The following is a 23,529-nucleotide window of genomic DNA, read 5'->3' as shown; positions in this document are numbered from 1 at the left end:
TTTGCTGATTTGGTCCATTTGGTGCTACTCTAACAAAAGACCTATAACCAGGTAATTTCTAACTCACAGAAATGTGTTGGCCCCCAGTTTAGAGACTGAGAAGTCCAAGATCAAGGTGCTAGCATCTCGCAATGACCTTGCTGTATCATCACATGGGGGGAAGCGTGAGAACAAAGGGCCAAAAGGGGCTCAATCTCATCCATTTTAAATAGCATTCATCCCATTCCTGGAAGCAGTGTCTTCAGGGCCCTACTACCTCCCAAAGGTCACATCCCCTAACATCACCAAACAGCAACCAGATTTCAACGTGAGTTTGGGAAATTAAAAGCTTTTGAATCATGTCATCAGCACACAGCAACAACGACTTTTTAAAATGTCTCTGGATCTGCATCTTTGAAGTGAGAGCCAATCCAGAAGTCAATATGGCAGAAGGTAATTGAGTTTCAGCTCTCACCACTGATGACTGGATGATCTTAGTTACTCGGCATGAAACCCACTGTAACAGGACAGCGGACTTTTTTGTACAGGGCCAGTCAATATTTTAGGCTTCCCAAAATCTTTTTAGAATTACTCAACTGTGCTGTGTATCATGAAAACAGTCACACAATATTTAAACAAATCAGCTTGGTTGTGTTCCAATAAAACTTTATTTAAAGACTAAGTTGTAAGCTAGACTTGGCCAGATGGCCAAACACTGGGGCCCCCTGCTAGCATTCAGAAAAAGATACATACTCTACCATACCTAGAACATCTGACTAGACTCCACTCCCTGCCAGCTCCACACCCTTGCTTCCTCCACTCCTCGCATTGCATGCCTTGCTTTGGGCTGCAATGGTCTTCCCTGGAAGATGAATTACAAGCATGATCCTGCCTCAGGACTTTTGTCTTGACATTTTTCTTTTACAGAGTACCCCTTCCCAAAAACTCATGGGGCCTATGTCCATAATTCTCTCAGGTGTCTGGTCAAATACAACATTATCAGAGAGATTTTCCTGGCCCACCCTTCTAAGAGGGCATGTAGAATCTCTCTATGGTGACAAACCAAGCCTTATTTCTTCCCCATGGGGTTTATCACTAGTTAATGTATTACTGATTTGTTAATTGTTTCTCCCACCAGTGTATGTTTCATGTGAACAGGGATTCTGTTGTGTTCACTATTCACTCCTCACACCTGCTAATCAGCATATTGTATGAGCTCAAGAGATGTTTGGGTCAGGGGAGGAGGAGGGGGACAGAGAAGGGAGGAAGAAGGGAAGAGGGAGGGAGTGAGGAAGCCAAGAAGGAATGGGGTCTTTGGATGCGATACCACATCAGTGGGCTCCAAGTATCTCTAAAGACTTGCTCCATGCAGAAACGCAGCAGTTTCCCCAGCTCCTGCATGGCTTGATTATTTTACAGACACGGCCTTTACTGTGTCGCAAGCGCTACGGCACTTAGACCCAGGCTGGCCTGGAGGGACTCAATCTTTTCTTTAATGTTATTCTGGACCGGTTTCACAAACACAGTGTTCCAAAGAGTACTTCTGGCTACTCCCTGTCTTATTTTCCCTTTTCTGTAATTAGTTATGGTCAAGAAAGCATCTGCCAATAAATCTTTTCAAGGGTTTTTTAATTGAGATGCTCGTGTTCAAATGTTTTACCCTCCAAACAAAATGCTCAAGGGAAGTCATGTTCCATGCACTGTAACAAGAGCTAGGGCTCTGTTTTTAACAAACATGGCTAATGGTCAAGCAGTGGGGAAATGAGTAGTTCATGAACAAGGCAAGCAGGCAGTGAGAAAGCTCAGAGAATGGATTTGGCCTCTAGCAGAGCTCAAATTCTGGCTTCAGTACTTAGCAGGTCTGCAGCTTCAGTACTTAGCAGGTCTGCTCAGTTTTCTCACATTTAAAATTGAGATCATACACCTCTATTTTGTACGACTGTTTTGAGGAACAAAATGAGTTGATGAATATGAAATGCGTTGTAGAGTACCTGTCAGTTTTAAAGATCTAGTTCTTGTCGGTCCACATTACTGTTGTTAAGACAGGGACATCTGAACCCTTAAAGAGATGTTCTCTGACACATCCCAGAGGCCGAGCTGAGGGCAAGACAGTTGATTTCCAGCCAATGGAGAAATGAGCTGGCAGGACAGGAAATGCTACTGGGTTCATATGAAACTGCAGGAATGCATGACTATGAATTAAATTGCTGTGCAAACAACAGAGTTCCATAGCCAGCGGGACACTGAGTTGCTTCCACAAAAGGAAGTAGCAGAATTGGGCAAAGCTGAGATTTAGGAAGGAAAATCTTTTGACAGAGTACAACGGAGGTCCCTGGAATCTGAGACTTGCCAAAGACTACACGTTCCCACCTCCCCAAGAACTACGACCAGCCTCCATCCCAAGCACTTTGAAGAGAAGACACATTCAGCAGGCAGGGCTGAGGTCTGGAAAGGGCAGTCCTTGGTGAACACAGGCCAGGCTTTGCCTTTCAAAGGAAACTTAATATCTAGCCTCATCAGAAATGTTAGGTCATTGACTTGTTCTACAGGAGCTGGCCCAAGATGAGAGGAAACAAACAGTTCTCTCATTCTTGAAGCCAAAGCAAGACTCTACGTATTTCAAAACACACAGCCTGTCTAAGTTGATGGTTAAGAGGGTTGTTGATGAAAACAGGCCTCCTCTTTTTCCACCAGTAGTTCTGAGCCCTCTGGTAGTGTCATCTCCACATGGAGTGTGAGAGGGAGATCTCCATTTTCTCTGAATCTGATATAACCAATGCTGTATAGCCAGATTTTCCCACCTCTTCTAAGCAGTTGAATCACTGTAATAGTGAGCTCAGACACCCTAGGGCAAACAGGAAATGAGTAAATATTGTCAAGGCTTTCAATTGCTTTTGTCCCCCTAAAAGTAACAGGTATATCCAGTGGTAGCAAGAGCACAGCAAAGTACTCTGAACCAAAAATGCTTTTTGTTCTCTAACAGCACATTCATAATTGAGCCTAAGTACAAGCCCTACATTTTCTAGAACAATCCTGATTCATGTTTTATAGTTTAATGATCTTTTCAATGATAATTCTTTACTAAATGACTGCTGCATATGGTATTGTATGCCTTTCACATAGGTGGAAACATGAGATCTATTGTCATCATGCTTAATTTGAATCCATTTGAGTTACCTCCCAGGGCCCTCTTTTCTTCTCAGTTTTCAGGTTCTTTCTGAGGAATGTCAGCTACTTCCTCTGCATTTACAGCAATAACTCCCAAATCTGCACACATCTTATGCACGAGTTAGGTCCCCAAATTAGAGATCGAAGCAAAAATCCTGACCACTAGCTTAAAGTGTCCAGCAACTGCAGTCTCCTGTCTCCCATAAGCTCACTCCAGGTCAGATGCTCATTGTATAGAACAGTGGATTCCACTTCTGTTCTACTTGGCATTCTCGCCCCTTCTCTCTTGCTTTTGGTGAGTGAATCAGTCCGACTTCCAGCAAGGCCTCTGGTTCAAGCAGAACCGCTAGGCAATGCATACAAACATCACTGCAAGGCCATTCTCTTTGCTGGTTAAGGGAAGTTGAATGTCACACAGAGGAGATCAAGTGTTAGACTGGAGTCCACAGTAAGCCCAGCCCACACGCATGGACTAAAGCTCCCGTTAGTCCTTATTGCCTCTCACTTTCATAGTGTTGGTGCTCTGGAGAACCTGGAGCCCTTTGTCCTGCAGCTAAACACACACGCACCTGAGCTATAAGTCGGAAATGCCTAGTCTCAAGTCAAGGGTACATACAGCAATGGCAGGGCCACTGCTTCAGGCCCCCACAATGAGTCAGCAGGTCAGCAAGGTGTGTGAGCTACAAAATGTGGCTGCTTTGCTTCACCCTCCTAATCTCACAACTCTTCCCTGTGACACCCAAATTGAGAGACAAAAAGGGAATTCTGGGAAATTTAGTTCAGCCTACCCAAGTTGATTTTTTACAAAGCCAACACAGTACTTGTTGAATGCTCTACAATAAATATGGCCGAGACCTATCTCCTGATCAAGATCCCCATATAGAAAAACTTTCTGTACCCTCCAGCCTGTTGCCCCCACAAATACTCTCATCTCACCATGCTCCTTCCTTCCTGTAATAACTTCCCTTGCAAGTCTATCCCTTTCCTAACCTTAGTTAGATCCATGATGCATTAGCATCTGGGAAAAGCAGCAGCAGATGGCCCCAGTCCTTGGGCCTCTGCATACTTGTGGGAGATCCAGAGGAAACTCCTGGCTTCTGGATCAAGTGTGGCCCAGTCCCTGCTGTTGCAGCCATTTGGGGAGTAAACCAGCATTGGTTTACTCTGTCTCTGTTTCTCTCTCTCTAACTCTTCCTCTCAAATCTTTCATATAAGCTAAAATAAAATGCAGCATCAACATACACCTTTCATCTACAGATTGACATTCGCATTACCCTTATTACTTCAGCTCTCTCTCTCTTTGCTGGGAGATATATGGCATATACAAAGAGGACAACAGGAGGAGAGCCATAAAGAGACTATTCACAAAGGAATGAGAAAACAAAGAATATCACAGAACAGCCAGGCCCCATTGCCATACCTGCACCTGAGAGGGGGAACAGAAGGATGGTCACAGAACCCAGAGACAGGAAAATTCAATTAGGTTCACGGAGAAGGCCATACAACAGAAGCTGTGAAGAACCCACCTGGAGGGCAGAGGTCAAGGGAACACAGCAATGTAGCCCATCCAAATCAGCCACAGGAGATGCAGAATAGTAGAGAGAATGGTGAAAGAGTGGAGCCATACAGGCAATGCAACACACCCAGTATGCTCATCCCACACTTGGAAGATCAGTAAACACATAAGAAAATTGACTTTATCAGTTCAGAACAGTGAGAGCCTGCAGGAATGAGGATTCTAAAGGACATTGTGCATAAACCCGAATTATGAGCAGACACAGGCTTTATTCAGTGTGCATTGCTTAGAACAATGGGAACCCCCGCAATGTGTCTGTAGGCTGGTTAGAAGAGGACCAGGTGACAGCTTGAGTCTGGAGGTAAAGTTTAACTGACGGGAGGAGAGGAGGAAGTGAGCATGGTACTCACTCCCTTGAAAACGGCAGTTCAAGGACGAGTCCCTGGAGACCAACAGTCTTGTCGTTCAAGAGGTGCAAATCCAGGGTCTCCCTTTTCTTTCATCTGCAACAAGACCACAAGCCTATGACACTGTAATGACCGCAGAGTTATGTGTGTGGCTGGTGGGTTTGCAAGTTCCTCTTGTATCTCTCCATCTAACTAGTCAGCTTCACTTAACAATAGAGCGAGCGGCTCTTGCTAAAGAAAATGGAAGGAGAAGGCTTCATGGAAAAGAAGATGATGGAAGGTTAAGACAGACCAGTCATGACTATATCTGAGAAAACTACTGAAAATGTGGCTTATACATCCATTTATTCAGCAGAGTTACATCAAGCACATATTCCATGCAGAAAATAAGAGATAAGAATGAGAATGATGGAATCAGGAATAGTTGCTCATAGTCTAGAACTATAAGACACAACAATGACACATGACAGAGAGAAGAGATGCCCATGAAGTGATGACTTGAGATGCAACATTCACCAGCTTGTGTGACCTTGACCTTCCTTGGATTCGCAAGTCCATCGTCGTCTTCTACTAACCAGAGCAATGACCACCCCTCCCACTCCATAGGATTCTTCTGAGGATGAAACAAAATGATACATTAAAAATCAGTGTTGGCTGGTGCCATGGCTCACTAGGCTAATCCTCTGCCTATGGCGCCGGCACACCGGGTTCTAGTCCCAGTCGGGGCGCTGGATTCTGTCCCGGTCTCTCCTCTTCCTTTCCAGCTCTCTGCTGTGGCCCAGGAGTGCAGTGGAGGATGGCCCAAGTGCTTGGGCCCTGGAAAGACATGGGAGACCAGGAGAAGCACCTGGCTCCTGGCTTCGGATCAGCGTGGATCACAGCGGCCATTGGAGGGTGAACCAACGGGAAAAAAAGGAAGACCTTTCTCTCTCTCTTTCACTGTCCTTTCTGCCTGTCAAAAAAAAAAAAAAATCAGTGTTACAAATTCCATTCTAGTAAGCCTAAAAAATATTCATCCCTTCCTCTCTTCCTCCTTACATTAGGAAATCAGAAGATTTTAATGAAGTATGGGTGGGTATGTGTTATCTTAAAAGCTAACAGCAAAAGGAAAAATACCATTATTTAGAAAAACATTTTACAGGGCAAATCAGATTGTGAAAAGATGGGTTGTAGGCATGATTTAGAAGAAGGAGAAGATGAAAATTAAGTAAAATTTATTTTACTGCTGATATATTTAACATTCCCAGATAAAGAAGTTTCCAGAAACAAAGAAGAAAGAAGGGTCCAGCAGAACGGGGTTGGGGACAGGAGGTGGAAGAGCATGAGAAGAGGACCCCCCAGTGGGAGACTCCTGGCAGTGGGCAAGGCCAAGGGACAACCACAGACCTGGAAGCCATGTTAAACGATTGGCATTGTCTGCATGGATGGGTTGTCACTTTTCTTCATTACAAATATCCTAATCCTGAGTTAGGGACACTTTCAGGAAGCTTTCCAACAGGGTTTGTGGCACCTTTGGGTACACATGAGGAGAACAGAAAGGGTAGCCAGAGGAGACGAACCTGCCTTGAGATCAAGAACTGTGCCCTGACAACAGCACACTGGACAGAGAAGCGAGAAGGAGAACGGAAGCCCCCAGGTGCTCCAAAAAACGTCCAGGCTGCAAACGGACAACCACTGGATGTGGGACTGGGAGCCTTTTTCTGCTTGCTTCTAAATATTAAATGAGAGGATGACCCCTAAGTCCTCAGGACTTGGATTCCTAGACAGAGAATATTTGAATTATTTATGTAACCCACATACCAAACGTAGCTGCTTGCCCCTCAACAACCGAGTTGAACTCCATTTGAACTCCATTTCCTTAGCATGAGGGTCCACACTGTAGCACCACCTGTTTTCTGCGAGTCCTCAACCTCAGTTCCCCATGGGCCCTCCATCCATCCCTGTTCCTGTGCCAGCAGCAGCTTCTCCATTCTACTCCCCAGAGATACCAGAAAGCTATCCCCTAGAGCTAAGCACCTCTGACCCTAGTAACATTACTACATCAGCATCTGCCACATTCCCCCACTCCTTACCCAGGGTGCTGGCCACAGAAGCTCTTCTCTGCCACCTCGGCCATGGGACAGAGGCCAACCCCCTGCTCCTCCCAGGGGACCAGGCTCCCAAGCCTTATGACCCACCCTACCCACCCACTTATACCTCAATGATGCAGATTGCAGATTTGTAAGTTTTTCATTTGCAGAGTAGCTCAGAAGTCCATTCAGTTTTAAGCAAACAAAGACTTCTGGTGCACTCTCTATGAAGGTTTATAGTTTTGGTTGCTCCTCTTCCAGTCCAGCTCTCTGCTGTGGCCCAGGAAGGCAGTGGAGGGTGGTCCAGGTACTTGGACCCCTGCACCCACATGGGAGACCAGGAGGAAGTACTGGTCCTGGCTTCGTATCCGTGCAGTGTGCCGGCCGTAGCGACCATTTGGGGAGTGAACCAATGGAAGGAAGACCTTTCTCTCTGTCTCTCTCTCTCACTAACTCCGCCTGTAAAAAAAAGTATAGTTTTATTTGAACTTTGCTCATTTTCTCCTATTTTTAGCTTGATACAGAAGTTAGATCAGGCCAGTAGAAAGTGCTAATAAGAACTGGAGTGATAAGTGTTCCAAAACTGTTCTACCAAGGGGTGGGTGTTTGATACAGCAGTCAAGATGCTGCTTGGGACACCTGCATCCCCTATCAGAGTGCCTGGGTTTGAGCCCAGCTCCACTCCCAGTTCCAACTTTGACACACACATGGGGCACCCAGATGCAGATCTGTCTTCCGCTTAGCCCAGCCCTGGTTGTTGCGGGCATTTTAGAAATTTATAGATAAAAGATCTGTCTGTCCTTTTCTTTTTCTTTCCCACTCTCTCTCAACCTTTCAAATAAAATCCAATACAATCCCATCAAGGTGGCATGTACCAATGCCATCTCACTAGTCTAAGTGATCAATTTCAGTTCATAATTGATCACACTGATAGGTCTAAATGTCAAAGGGATCACACAAACAAGACTAGTGTCTGCTAATACTAACTGATAGAATCAAAAAGGAGAGAACGATCCAACATGGAAAGCGAGATACACAGCAGACTCCTAGAATGGCAGATGTCCTAAATAGCACTCTGGCCTAAGAATCAGCCCTTAAGGCATTCGCATCTGGCTGAAGAGCCCATGAGAGTATTTTAGGCATGGAAAGCCAAGACACTCTGGGGGCGGGGGGGGGGGGGGAGGGAAGACCACCTAAATGAAAGATCTCTGCGAGTGAGATCCCAGTGGAAAGAACGGGGCCATCAAAGAAGGAGGTACCTTTCTCTGAAGGGAGGAGAGAACTTCCACTTTGACTATGATGACCCTGTCGGAATAAGATCGAAGTCGGGGAACCCAAAAGGCTTCCACAGCCTTGGCAACTCATGACTAGAGCCTAGGGAGATTACTGACGCCATAAACAAGAGTGTCAAATTGTTAAGTCAACAACAGGAGTCACTGTGTGCTTACTTCTCATGTGGGATCTGTCCTTAATGTGTTGTCCAATGTGAAGTAATGCTATAACTAGTACTGAAACAGTATTTTACACTGTGTTTCTTGTGTGGGTGCAAACTGATGAAATCTTTACTTGATATATACTAAATCTTCTGTATATAAAGATAATTGAAAATGAATCTTGATGTGAATGGAATGGGAAAGGGAATGGGAGGGGTGCGAGTGGGAGGGAAATTATGGGGGGCGGGGGAAGCCATTGTAATCCATTGACTGTACTTTGGAAATTTATATTTACTAAATAAAAAAAGATTAAAAAAAAGAAATTTTAGAAGTCTAAAACAATCTTTTTTTAAAAAAGTGCTCATCCAAGCCCATTTGGGATTTCCTAGGGGTATGTCTATCTGCCTCTTCCCCTCCCTCCCTCCCTCCCTCTCTCTCTCTCTCTCTCTCTCTCACACACACACACACACACACACACACCAGCAATAGCAGCAGCCACTGCTGCCGACTGGATTAGTCCCACAACCCACCCCTGATGGAATCAAGGATGGCCAGGGCTGTTGGAATGACTCCACTGACCAACACCACCAGCCCCAGTGCCCAGTGATGTGCTCAGCAGAGCTGAGATCCAGGACAAAGGAAAGACAGTGAGAGCAGAGAAAGCCAGGGGAATATTCCCATGTCTGCTTCTGAGGCTCAAGGTCAACGTTGTCCCCTATATTCTGAATTACTACATGCTTGGTCAGCCCTTGGCACGCTATATTCCGAAGGGTTAGCCATTGCCTATCAAGAAAGAAAGGCTTGAAGGGAACTCAGGTCTTCTTCCCAGTTTTATCTCAAGCTAACAATCAATTGTCTGCCCGCACCTCTTCCTGGCCATGTGGCCTTGGGCAAGTCTTGTTTTCTGAGTGTGTTTTATCACCTACAAAAACCAGGCTCTAGGGGGAGATAACTGAAGCTCACCTCTGCTTTAACATCCTGGAGCCATGAATTCAGTGTCATAATTGCAAACTGCAGCTTCTCTGCCTCCCCGTTAGAAAAGGTGCCTTTTGCCAGCACCGTGGCTCACTAGGCTAATCCTCCGCCTTCCGGCGCCAGCACACCGGGTTCTAGTCCCGGTCAGGGCGCCGGATTCTGTCCCGGTTGCCCCTCTTCCGGCCCCTCTCTGCTGTGGCCAGGGGGTGCAGTGGAGGATGGCCCAAGTGCTTGGGCCCTGCACCCCATGGGAGACCAGGAGAAGCACCTGGCTCCTGCCATCGGATCAGTGCGGTGCGCCAGCCATGGCGGCCATTGGAGGGTGAACCAACGGCAAAAGGAAGACCTTTCTCTCTGTCTCTCTCTCTCACTGTCCACTCTGCCTGTCAAAAAAAAAAAAAAAAAAAAAAAAAAAGAAAAAGAAAAAGAAAAAGTGCCTTTCCTGTGATTCAGATCACTTACTAACTTGTCCAGAAAGCCCTCATCAAAAGGAGGTATTAAATTTAGTCTCATCCAATGTTCCCAGCACATGCACATACAAATGCATGCATGCCCACATACATGCACCCGTGCACACCCCTTCTCTTGGAACTTGGTGTTATATGTAAACTATGTTTACCTTTGAAATTATTAAGGTCTATCTTCTTCAGATAGGAAGGGTCTTCAAAAAAAGTTCATGGAAAATACATACCACAAAAAAACTACAAGGATTTCAAAACTACTTTGCAACAAAATAAACTTATCTTTTAATTTCATTTTTCCACCAACTTTTTACAGCACCCCTTACGTGAACTGCCTCGACTTCTGAACTAACCGCTGGCACCTCCATAGCGCTTCTCCAGGTGCCAGGCAGGCACTGCCCTAAGCGTTTTTCAGGTATTAACTCAGTGATATTCATGATAGCCCTGTGAGGGAGGCATCTCCCAAAAGATACCGTGACCACAGGTTTGGTGGACAAATATGATCAACGGAGATACCCTGACTCTCTTTTATCTCCTGTATATTTGTTTTGCCTGCTGGATGCATTGAAGCCTTTTTTTCTTGTTGGAAAATGGAAGGGGAGGTGGGTTGGGGAGGGGGCTGCATTCTTACAATCTGCTGCTTCCCATCCTGCCACCTGCCACTGCCCCCGCCACTGGCGCTCCATGCAGAATAGCATCAGGCTGCCATGCCTCTTTGCAAGTGATTGCAGAAGCACCTTCCTTGGACTCCATTTGTTCTCTAGATACAAACAATTCCCATGCAAAGGATGAGACCAGGTCTCAGGTGGTTGCGAACAAAAAGCTGGACCCTGACGGGCAGTCTGGAAAAGACAGAGTGCACCTGCACCGCTGAGATCAGATGCAAAGGTCGGAAGAGACAAAAGTAATAAAACTGTCATTTAAAGTCTCCACTTACTTCCCTAGCAATGGCTCTTTCCACCTCTTTTCTTTGTAATGTTATTAAATATTTTATCTGTTTCCACTGCCTTGAATCCTTTTCATTTTATCTATTATATCCTTCAGACTTCCCACAGGGAAGAAGGGTATCCTCCTTGTTTTTCTTAGGATGAATAAACCCTTCTCACCTACATGATTCATTCTCATCATTGTTAAAAGCATTTCTAAGTGCCTAGTCATTTGCAATCAGGTTAAGACAATTCTAGGACCCAGAAAGCTGTCACCCACAGCCTTCTGGTGTTTACAGATACAATTGTGTGTGTGTGTTTTCCAATCAATTTGTCAGGATGATACAATCATTCTCAGTGCAGAGCAAAAGTAGAAGATACCTCCTATAGGAGGCTTTTTGCAAACTTTCCTCTCATTTTCCCAAGAAGACATCTCCATTGCACACACCCTGTTAGACCAAGCATTTTATGGCAAATGTTTATTGGCACATCGGCCTCTTCTCTAGCTAGAATTTTTAGTAGCAAGGATTATTTAAAAGATACAATTTTGTGTCCCCCAGGTTCTAACAAAGCTCTTGACACCTAGAAGTTACTCAATAAATGCCTTTTGAATGAGTGAACGAATTAATGTCTACTTTCATGTAATTCCAGAAAGGTGCCTCTTTAATAAAACTGTCTGAACAGATTCCACTGTTCTAGCTCATATTAATGTGTCCAGAGTTGGGGAATTTTATTTTTCTTCTTAGATAATGTGTTTGAGGGCAGTGTCTTCATTTTTCAGGATTGTCAATGGTTTCTTTGGCACAGTACTTGTGCTGCTGATGGATGAAGTCATCAGCTGCCTGCATAACACAGTGTCAGAAATGGCAAAAGGCTGAACTTTGGCCAAAGCATCCTCCTTGCCCATTTGAATCCACATAAACACCAAAATACCTCTCCAGGCTGGAATTAGCATCACAAGAATTTCGACTCTAAGAGTTCAGAGGGTCACAGTTATGAGTATATGAATGGTAAGACTGGGTTAAATAAGTATATAGGTTTGTAGACACTTAGCAGTGAACCAACTTACACCAGGGAAGAACCAAGAGCTTGTGTGGTGTACAACAGCAACAGGGACCAGGGCACCTGTCCCTAAGGTGATCATGACCCGCAGCATTTGATCAGATAATACTTCTCAAATGACACAATGCCCATTCTCTGTGTCTAAGGCTCCCTGCCTGCATCGGTAAGTTCTGTCATTGTCCTGTTCTTCATTACTCATAATCCCCACTTCAAATAACCTCTGCTGAATTGACTTTAAAGACAGAGTCTTCTCTTTCTTCTGCCACTTGTAATGAACAAGAATCCTTTACTCTGTGTGTTATCAAGGGAAGTTTCTGGGCGTGGCATCCCCCAGGTGAGGCAGAGTTCCTGGAAATGATGCTCAGTGGAGTTCCCGTCTGAGCTCACAAGACGTAAAAATCCAGGACACCAAAGCAAGAGCACTTGCCTTCCTGTCCCACCTTCCACCCCATCCCCTCTCTCTCTTCTCTATGTCTGTGGTTGCTCAGGCTTCTCCTCCTTATTTCCCAGGGTCCCTTTACTTTCAGAGTTCAAAACCACATCTGCCTGCCACACAAGCACACAGCTACCTCCCCTTCAGATAAACTGGAAGTCACGCGACGAGCCCTGCCAGAACCAGCCAGCCTCCTCTGGACTGTGCACAGAACCGTCCTGCGTTGGAAGAAACCATTTTAACCAGATGCAAACGCTGAATCTGAAGATCAGCCTGATTTCACATCTCAAAAAGCAGCCTTTCTCTTGTCAGATATGAGTGACAGTTATTAGAAGCCGAAACGCTCAACTCAAGGCCTTTCTCTGCTTGACTCAGACTCAGCTGGGTCAGGTTCTTTTATGTTATGGGTTGTATTTCCTCCCTCGGGATTCCCACCACATTTAGTAAGACCCTCCACAGTAAGTGAACAAACTGTATTCACTGTATCAGGCACATAAGACACCCCTTATACTTTAAATGAGTGGACACATTATTTTCAAAATGTCAGATAAGGCAGTTTGAATCCTACTTTGCAGATGAAGAGGCCTGTCAAAGTTCTACAGTCCTCCAGGGTACAAACTTTTGAATTCAGGGTTTGCACCTCCAACATCAGAATTCCTCCCGTGGCTACATGTGAGAGATGAGGTTCAAGACTTTCAATCACGATCGTGACTTACTCCCTGCTGCTAACATGATCTCTCATTTCTAACAGATGACACAGTAAGAAACTAGGAAGTCAGTGCTGATGCACCCTCATGCTCTTACTCCCCAGAATCCACTTATTTATCAAGTGCCTATAAAGGGCCAGGTATTGCTCCAGGCCTTGGAATTCAGTAGAGAAAAATATTCCCACCCTTAATGGAGTTTCCATTCTAGGGAGCAAGGAGGGAACCAGTCCCTCTCTTTGGTGGACCTGGAACAGGAGAAAAATCTTTAATGTCAGGAGTAAATACACGCCTGTAATAATTTTACTTATTTAATATGCACTAGCTTATAAAACAACTTCTATGCTGTTGTAAGCACTTCACAGATAATAGTTCATTCAGTTAGCCTAACAACACTGTCAGGCAGATGTTGTTCTCCTCATTTAAGAAAGGAGCAAACTGAGATACAGAGACATGAAGTAACTTGCCTCCGAAGGCACAGCTCTAAGGGACAAGGCAGGCTTCTAACCCAGATGGTCTGGCTCTGGAAGCCACGCTCTCACCATTTTGCCAGGTTGCCTTCATGGATTTGAGGTTGACCAGAAAGCTTTCTGCATAGCAAGAGAGTGGCATCTTTGCCAACCAACACTGTGAGTATCCCCATAATCTGGGCATCTAGGCTGCTTTGTTATCACTTGATGGCATGGGAAGCCTCAGACATGGATCACATTGCATAGTGTTGCCCAAGCCTAGCGCCAACAATTCATCTCACCTAGACCTGCTACATGTCGGGTGCTATACTACGGACTCTCCATGGAAACTCAAGTTTAATGCTCACAGCCAGCATCCTGTGAAGCAGGCTAGCACTATCCCTATTGGAAGTTGGGAAGATGGAGATTTAGAGAGCTGGGAAGGAAGATGACAGTTGCCCACCCAGCGCATGTCCAGATGTCTTTCTCTTCCTCTTCTCTAAGAATATTTATTCTCTATGTCTCCTTTGCAATATGGATGATCTGTGAGCAGACTGCAGATGAAGAAGCAAGTGAGGGTGAAACTTCCCAGTCATGAAATAAAGGAAATGTGTTTTTCTTCCTCTGTCCTTCTACCTGTGACTGAAATGCAAAAATGGTGGCTGACTTCTTTGCTCATGCAGACAATGTCGGAGTTGACAGAGGAACAAGAGAGAGGCAGCCTGTTCTCCATTGATGTTAAGTGCCCAAAGCAGCCCCAGGCTCCTCAACTAGTCTGTTGCAACATCTGCTTTAAGATACTGTCCTTGGGACCTCTGATGCCAATAGCCTGGACAGTGTTTCCAAAACCATATCCCTGGTCACTCAGTTACAAGCAATATGGTGCTAGGAATTAGACTTGGGAAGTCTCATATTTACAATGACCCAGAAACCTTCCTGTCCCTTACTAGTACATCACAATGCAATGCCAGGGGCAAATTTACAGTCATGGCATGACTTGTATCTTGGAGGGTCAGAGCACAACGATTATATGATGCAATATACTTCCTTTCTAACTCATTCAGTGCCCCCTTCCACCCTTGCTGATCTCATGCCCTGCTGTTCCAACACATTGTGCTAGCAAGGGCAATGTTCTTTAAGCCAAGCTGTATGAGCTAAAACACCAGCACCTATGAAGGGTTAACAGCTTCTAGGAGGCTTGATTTCCAACACTACCATCACAACAAAACCTTTCTGCATGAACCTGAATGTCCCAAGCTTTTGGAGAGACATTTCACAATGATCACGGACTTCGCAGGTTTTTTTGAGTTTGGAAAATTTCTTCTCAGTAACGTGTAAGCAATACTGAATACAAATATAGAAGCTATGTTCCCACTGCAAAATATTATATAAACATTAGCTTCAAATTAAAAGACAACAGAGCGGATAAATGAATGATAAAAATTCTTGTGCTTAGACATAAAGAGAGCAAAGGGACACCGTGGCTAGGGCACAGAGAGCCCACTAGAATGATAGCCAGCTTGAGAGTGTTGATTAATATCAGCTAAACATTGTCCAATATATTAAATTAAAATTAACCTCTATGTTATGAAGTTTAAACCAAAAGGAAAACTTTATGCAGAGTTTTATGTTTGTACATATTAAAGTAACTTTATAATAAAAATAATTGAGTCGGCACTGGAAAGCATCAAGAAGTCTCCTATTTCGGGTGAACAATATAATGCAGCAACTGTGACCTGTAAATTCCTGAGGCAGGTTTAAGCCACTCTCAATGTCGCCTAGGAATTGTCACGTCATACGCCCTTTCCTTGGCCTTAGAACATCAATATCCTACCCTCTGAGATAACAGGCAGATATATATCTGCCTTATTGTTAAATCAAAGAATTAAAGTCATGGCTGTTGTCTTTCCCAGATTTTCTCACTCCAAGTAATTTGTCATGAGAATCAATATTTTGCTTCATCCTTTTCATCCCAGTATAAAATTGTTTCCTCTGATAATTAGCATGTGGAACATAAAGGAAATTAACCGATGACTCTAAAACATCCACTCATCACATTAAATCAATCTTCCTACCAGAAGCAGGCCATTGCCGTTACTTTGGGACTCATTTTGGCTGGTGCTCAGTTACTAAGCTTGAATGGATTAAGCCAATTAAACAGATTCAAGGACACAATCCTACTGAGCCTACAATCTATGGTAATCAAATTTGAGTCACAGATTGGGTTTCTTGGCCTGGTACGAATAAGAAAGAAGGTGGAGCAAGCACTAAAAATGACAGAGAAGAGGGTGGAACCTCAGATGAATCTGAAGGTGAATTTGTCTCTCGTATGTACACAGAAGGCGATCCCTTGAAATCTAACAACCCAACTTTGTAGATGCTCTCCAGCCCAGAGACACTCAACCCTTACCATTCCATACCCACCCAGTCCCTCTCAGTATCCCTACTTCATTTCAAGGGAGCCTCCATCAGGCTGACATTACCATGAGGTCTGACGCCAGGCACCCCAGCCCACCTCGCCAGTCCCAACAAGAGCCCATGCAGTTCACCCTCACCATCCTCCCCAAGCCCCCATTTCCCTCATCCTCCACTGAATTATGCATCCTGTGCAGGACTGGACTCAGTGTGGTCCATCACTTCATACCAGCACAATAGGTGATCCTTAAGTTGGATGAGTTAAAGTGGGAGCCGCCCACCTGAGAACCTGCTGCTGCAAGTGCCACCTAATGGCAGAACTGGGAACTGTCTTCCAGGTCTTTCCCGCTGGTGTAGTGGTTGTAATTCATAGAAACACTGCTTCAAACCGTTTTAAATCTGACAGTTATGTTTCAACTATGCTAGGCACGTATTGAATAGTTTCATAGGCTATCTCAGAATCTAGCAGCCCTTTATAATATTCATTCTATGGAGAAACACATTCCAAAAAATGATCAGGTACACGTGTTAGATTTCTAGAACTATCACAACAAAGTACCACAAACTGGGCGGCTTAGAAAAATAGAAACTTATTCACTCACTGTACTGAAAGCCAGAATTCTGAAGTCGAGTGTCAGCATGCCCTCTCCCTCTGAAGACCGTGGGGAAGACTCCTCCCCTGCTTCTTCCAGTAGGCCTTGTCTTGTGGCAGCAAAACTCCCGAGTCTGTCTCCACCTTCACAGGGCCCTCCTCCCTGTATTCCTGTGTCCAAATACAGTACAAAGACAACAGTCAGTGGATCCAGGGCCCATCCTACCCCAGCATGATGTCATCTTTACTTGATTACATCAGCAAAGACACTTTCCCAATAGAGTCACAGTGATGGGTGCTTGAATGATATGGGGGTAGGGGCACCTTTGAACCCACTATAGCATAATTATACCAAACTTCTAGTTTAGCTCCACTGTGTATTAAAGTAAATGCTGTGGGCTAGCCTGGGAAACTAACCACTGTTTATACTATTGAAACTTAGAGCACATTTTATCCTTAATGTAAACTTACTACTAGATGTTTTAAATATGACATGTCAAATAATTCAGGATGAAAACAGGGATAATCTACAGAGCATCACGCCTAACAGTAAAAAATTGAGAAAACCCAAATACCCAACACCGTAGGGCTGGTAATGTTATAATTATACAGAATACTATGCAGAATATTGTGCAACCAATGAAATAATGTGATAAAATGTATCCGATATTAAAAAAGATTATGATGTACTTAAAAACTATATGCATATATGTAAATATAACTATTTAAAGATTTTAAAACATATATATATATATACAAGTAAATATACATATGCATGGAGTTCAGATTTTTTTGCACCAAAATAAATACTTTCATTTATTCGTGTATTTATTTGAGAGGCAGAGTGACAGACAGAGCTCTCATTCACTGGCTCACTCCCCAGATGTCTGCAGTAGCTAGGGCTGGGGCAGGCTGAAACCCGAAGCCGGGAACTCAGTTTAGGTCTCCCAGGTGAGTGACAGGAACCCAATCACTTCACTTGAGCTAGCACCAGCTGCTTCCCAAGGTGCATACGAGCAAGAAGTGAGAGTCAGGAGTAGAGCCAGGACTCCCACCCAGGCACTCAGGGCATGTGGTTAGCTCACCTTCGAGGCAAGATGTCACTCCTCAACTCACTTTAGAATTTCATTTTCGGGGCTATGGCTGTGGCACAGCTGGTTAACGCCCTGGCCTGAAGCGACGGCATCCCATATGGGCGCTGGTTCGAGACCCAGCTGTTCCACTTCTGATCCAGCTCTCTGCTATGGCCTGGGGAAGCAGAAGAAGGCCCAAGTCCTTGGGCCCCCACACCTGCGTGAGAGACTGGGAGGAGGCTCGAGGCTCCTGGCTCCTAGCTCCCAGCTCCCAGCTCCTGATCAGCACAGCTCCGGCCATTGCAGCCCTCTGGGGAGAGAGCCAGTGGATGGAGGACCTCTCTCTCTCTCTGCCTCTCCTTCTCTCTGTGTAACTCTGACTTGCAAATAAATATTTTTTAAAAAATATTTCATTTTCTGCAGACATTTTGAAGTGCCTTCAGACAGTTTTTTACGTGTGTATATATATATACACACACACACACACTTATACATGTGTATATATACATGTATACATATATGTGTCTATAAAAAGGAATCTTCAGTCCATGGAAATCTTCAAAAAGGTCAACAGAAAAAAATCTATGCATGAATTTCAAATTTTGCATCAAAATAAATTTTATTTATTTTCCATGAACTTTTTGAAATACATCTCTCTCTCTCTCTTTCTCTCTATCTCACACACATACACACACACACACACTGCCCTTACTACATTTCTAGTATAGACAATACAAAATTTGCAAGCCAGTTTCAATAGATTTTCTGTGAGGTTTTATACAAATATGCACACACAGAGAGAGAATTTTCTTATTGTCAAAATAATACATATTCATTACAAAGAAAAAGAGAATATTTAAAATTTTAAGTGCCATGACTCTCCCTCTCCAGAGCCAATAGCTGTAAGCATTGTGGCATATATTTATGTAAGTGTATATATACATATATATGCACAAAGAATGAGAAAATGACCTTGAACAACACAGCCCAATACCAGACACATGTGGGTTCATCCACCAATACAGGAAGCCATAGAATTAGCATGCACTCTCCCCAGAGAGTCAATTGTACTCAAGAACCTGGGAATGGGGGATATTAAGTCATTCAGCAAAAAGTACAGTGCTTATCTTGAAGCAAATATGTTAATAAAAAGTAGAAGTCACTCCTAAGGGAATGAAGTCATTCAGTAACAATGAAAAATTTGAAAATCACTACCTAATGTCTTCATGTGGGTGGAATAATTAGCAGTATTTTAAATTTTCTCCTTTGGCTTGTGTTTGCCAATTTTTTTCCTCTAGAAATGAGCCTGTAGTGAATTTATAGAGAATAATAAAATCAGTCTATCGGGAAAGTTAAATTTGGAAAAGACATTGCTGTGCAGCGGGGTGAACCACTGCTGGGGACACCCACGTCCCACACGCAAGTGCCTGGTTTGAGTCCTGGCTGCTCCTCTTGTGATCCAGCTCCCTGATAACTTCGCTCACTGCTCACTTCTCATTTTCTCTCTCTCCCCCCTCTCCTCTCTCTCTCCCTCCAACTCTGCCTTTCAAATGAACAAATAAATCCTCAATAAAATGAAATTTGCACCAAAATATTATCCTTTAATTCGATTTTTCCGAGAAATTTTCAAGTACCATTGCATAGCCTAATCGCAACTGTATTTTGGCTCAGAGCAGTTGTTCAGACCCCTGACGAGGGAGACATTTTATTGAGTGTGTCCTGTGTGCTCCGTTTCCTTCTCATCTAATTCTCTCTACAACCCTGGGCACCCTGGTTCCATTTCAGATGGGGAAGTTGAAGCTCAGAGAGGTTAAGGAACTTGTCCAGTGCTGCACAGGGACAGGATTCACATCCGGGCACATGTGCCTCCAGAGCTGGGTCTCTCTGCCACCACCACATGGTGAGTCTTTCCAAAGACCATTTCCCCTCTTCTCCCTCTCTCCCCATCTCTCGCCCTCTCCTTCTTTCCTGTTCATTGTGTCTGCCCTCGATTTCTTCCCGAGATGCTCCGTACTAACATTTTCCAGGCAAGGGTGGTCATTAGCCAAGACTTCCTACACCAGTGAAATGACAAGGCAACTTCTACCCGGTGGCTTTGTTTTCCATTGATTTAGGACAGGACCAACATAACAAGTCACCATCAACAGGACACACCCCGCTGACCTCAGCAGTACAACCCAAACAGTCATCTGACTGGGGGACAGGGCAAGGGGTGTCTTTTGCATTTAACAATGACAAATTAACTTGCTTTTTAGCTTCCAAATCCCATTCTATTTCAGTTCCTTTTTTTTTTCTTTGCCTCCTTCCATCTCAAGAATTGGCCTTCTGCCCATCTAATTGCTTTTTAAAAAACCTTCATTTCTTGGGGCTGCCCTGTGACTGTCCACTGAAGATAGTAACCACTAATAGCCCTCTTCAGGCATGGGAGATCTGCTATTTAAAATGAACTTCTGGTCAGATAGGGTCCTTAGCACATTATGACTAATCTGCAGCCGATGAAATAGCAAAGACAGTGATAGTCTCATTTCCAAACGCCATTAATAGGATTCATAGCTAGAGTCCATAATATTCGCAGTTCTTCTCTGCAGGCTGAGCAAATAAAATTCTAAATGGTGCTGAGGGCAGGAGCAGCTTGCTGGGAATAGGAGCTCCTCTGCAGGCAGCCCCCGGAACCTGTCACATGGTGTCTCACTTCGTAATGTATTTCACAAGGCACTAGTTCATGGTATGAGGAAAAGCCCATAGGATGTTTACTTTTCCTTGCAGGAAAAATAATGCTAACCTCTTTTTCTAACTTGATGCATTGTGGGAATAACAGAAAAATCAATAACAAGCCCAAGAAATATCTCTTGTTTAAACAGAAACCAAGAGGTCTGATCTACCTCTTATTTTTTAATCAGAAATAAAAAACTGCCAAGGAGGAGGGTAGGCAGAAAGGAGGGGGCCTGTAATCAACCCATGTTCCAAGATGAAGAAAGCAAATGCAAGGGGATCAAGGGCAAGGGTCCATGCTGGTACTGGCTCCACCCCCTAAATCATCTGTGGCCAGCATGCACTCCCTTCCAGAGACGTTGGGGTGCTGACAACACCACAGGTGGCCCCAGATGCCCAATGCCTCCCAAGCCAGCTATTTTTAGGAATTCTGGAAATTGACTGACATCACATTGTTGGGTGGCTTGAAATCAATCATGGTGGGAGCACTCATGCCACAGAAAGTGGTGGAAAGTGCACCAAGTCAGGAACCCATTGTCCCATGCCACTGCCTGGAGAGCTTGTTGTTAAACATTGGCCAGCACAGCACTGGGAGTTTCTCAGTCCCCCTATGGGCTTCTCTGGGGAGATGTGCAGGCCTGCAGAGTGCTGCCAGTGCTGACATTTACCGGATGCTGTTTCAACACGTGGACTCCATCTGAACGCTTCCTGGCGGGGTTGAGAGAAAGCAGACCCACAAAGCAGAATCCTTCTGGAAGCCAGTTTTTCTGCATCCTCAACTCCTCCTCCTCACTCTGCCATTAAACACAGAGTGTGGCTCTCAACAGAGACAGGATGTCTTGAGGTTCTGAGACATCACCGTCAGCCATGGAGCCTCTCTCCTGGACCCTGTGCCACAGAGGCCCAGTTTTCCACCACGTCCCTGTCTTCTCTGCCCCTGGTCTGCTCTGGCTACCTCTCCTGGTATCTCAGTTTCACCCTTGACAGCCCTGCAGAGCAGCCCCAACCATGTTCACCAGTGTGTACCCAATACTTAGCACAGTGCTGAATATATAGTAGGTACAGTAAGTACTGAATGGGTGAATGGATGGTTAGATGGATTCAATAGGCAAATCTCTGCTAATCTACTCATTGCTGGCATTAGAGAAGCTTGGCTAGGAAAACCAATTTAAGAAACTCAGGACAAGACATCAAGAAATCTGGGTTATAGGCAGGCCTGGCAATGAACTTGTTCGTACAAGCCCCTTAAGTTAGTTGGCATCCATCTCTCTACCTGGGAAATACCACTTGGATTCTAACATTTTCACACCGGCTCTCCCACTTAATGACAGACAGATCTAGGCCAACCGTTGAAGCTTTCTGAACCTCAATTTCCCTATATTTAAATGAGGCTAACAAAACCAATGTCTTTTTAAACTTTCATCATGGAGATTAAAATATGAGTGTTCAGACATCAAATGGGTGCTCTATAAATTATTTGTAGCATCCGCCTTCTCTTTTCTAGGCTGGACAGCTCCTGTTTCCACTAGGGCCAGTCAGATGTCCCTCTATGTATAGGAACAGGACAGGTGCTTGCTTCCAAATGTTTCCCCAGGGTGGGGGGAGAGGGGGAGGGCTTAGGACAGGCTGACATGGGGATCCATTTTTCTCATTCCACTTCAGATAAACCTGCGCCAGTGAAAGCAACAAAGATCTTCCTGTAAACTTGAAGATGAATCAAACTCAGTGTTAAACTCCAGATCCTGACCCGACAGCCCCTCTTGTATCAATTAGGATGCTTTCATTTGTAAGTAACACAAAACTCAATTCCATATTGCAGAAATGATAAAGGGATGTTATCTCCCATACTAGGTGTATAGCACGGGCCACCACAGAGCTGGCTAATTTAGCAGGTAGCACACACCATCTCCAAGACCCACAGTCCTTGCCTCTTTCTATAGCATATTCTTCTGGAGCTAACTTCACTCCTGGATCCTGGACTGCTGCTGCAGCCCCGTGCATTCCATGTAGATATAGTATCAAGTAGAATGACAAGGACTACTTCTTCTCTGATCCTATCTCTTTTCAAGAGCAATGAAGTTTTTTAAAATTCTCTCAGAAAAATTCCCCTTTTTTCAGAAAGCAATCACAACGTCCATCCTCAAAGGAAATAAGTATTGAGATAATGGGACTATTATGGGCTTAGACCAGTTCAGATTTATCCAGGTCGCTTGGTGAGGATGGGACAATACTGGAACTCTGCGCATAAGATAAATGGGAACAGCAGGTGTTACACAGAGACCAGTGTTGTGGCATAACTGGCAAAAGCAGCCAGCTGGTTCACATCCCTGCTGCTCCACTTCTGATCCAGCTCCCAGCTGATGGTCTGGGGAAGCAGCAGAGAATGTCCCAGGTACCAGGGCCCCTGTATCCATGGGGGAGAACTGGGAATAAACTCCTGGCTCTGGCCTGGCCCAGTTCCAGCTGTTGCAGTCATCTAAGGAGTGAACCAGCAGATGGAAGATCTGTCTCTCCAACTCTTTCAAATAAATAAATATTTAAAAAAAAAATAGATAGGCAATAGTACCAGCTAGTGACACCCCCTATTCCAAATCCACCCCCACAACACACACACATGTGCATGTACACACATGTACAATTGCAGCAAGGAAGATCCAAACCATGACACAGGCTGAGCAGACAGCCTTTTGTTACAAACAAAAGTAGAGTGGAAGTGGCATTTGTCAAGCCTTCAGTGTGTGCTGACCAGTGTGCTAAAGCAATTTGCAAACCTAATTTTCATCATAACTTCGAGATGAGCTGTCTTTTTAAGATTTATCTATTAATTCCGAAGGCAGAGTGACATGGAGAGAGAAGACAAGACACAGAAAGCAAACCTTTTATCTGCTGGCTGGCTTACTCCCCAGATGCCCACTACAGCCAGGTCTGAGCCCCCTGAAGCCAGGAGCCCAGAACTCCATCCTGGTCTCCCATGTGGGTAACAGGGACACAGGTAATTGAGCCATCTTCCAATTCCTTACAAGGTGCATTAGCAGGAAGCTGGAACAGAAGCAAAGCAGCTGGGACTCAGATCAGCACTCTGATATGGGATGCTGGTGTTGCAAACAGATTAAACTGCTGCATCACAACATCAGCCCTGAGTTTTTTAAGTTTTT

At 44.5% G+C, this 23,529-nt stretch overlaps 1 long non-coding RNA gene across 3 annotated transcripts in view; it reads right to left on the bottom strand.

Moving 5' to 3' along the window:
• LOC127484245 (uncharacterized) overlaps positions 1-23,529 on the bottom strand; it is a 98,749-nt gene that overhangs the window by 24,114 nt on the left and 51,106 nt on the right. The window contains exons 2-3 of one of the 3 annotated variants that reach the window (XR_011382265.2): positions 16,600-16,760; positions 4,913-6,022 (exon numbers count right to left, since the gene is read on the bottom strand). This is a non-coding gene — a long non-coding RNA (uncharacterized LOC127484245). Of the gene's footprint in view, positions 1-4,912; positions 6,023-7,291; positions 7,599-16,599; positions 16,761-23,529 lie in introns of those variants that run through there. The other 2 variants (XR_011382266.2, XR_011382264.2) reach the window with 2 other exon arrangements.

This window comes from Oryctolagus cuniculus, chromosome 15 (genome assembly GCF_051225735.1).
Source record: "Oryctolagus cuniculus isolate XC-2025 breed Fujian yellow rabbit chromosome 15, ASM5122573v1, whole genome shotgun sequence".
NCBI lineage: Eukaryota > Metazoa > Chordata > Mammalia > Lagomorpha > Leporidae > Oryctolagus > Oryctolagus cuniculus.
The sequence above is the reverse complement of the archived record's forward strand: the minus strand, read 5'-3'. Positions and strand labels throughout refer to the sequence as shown.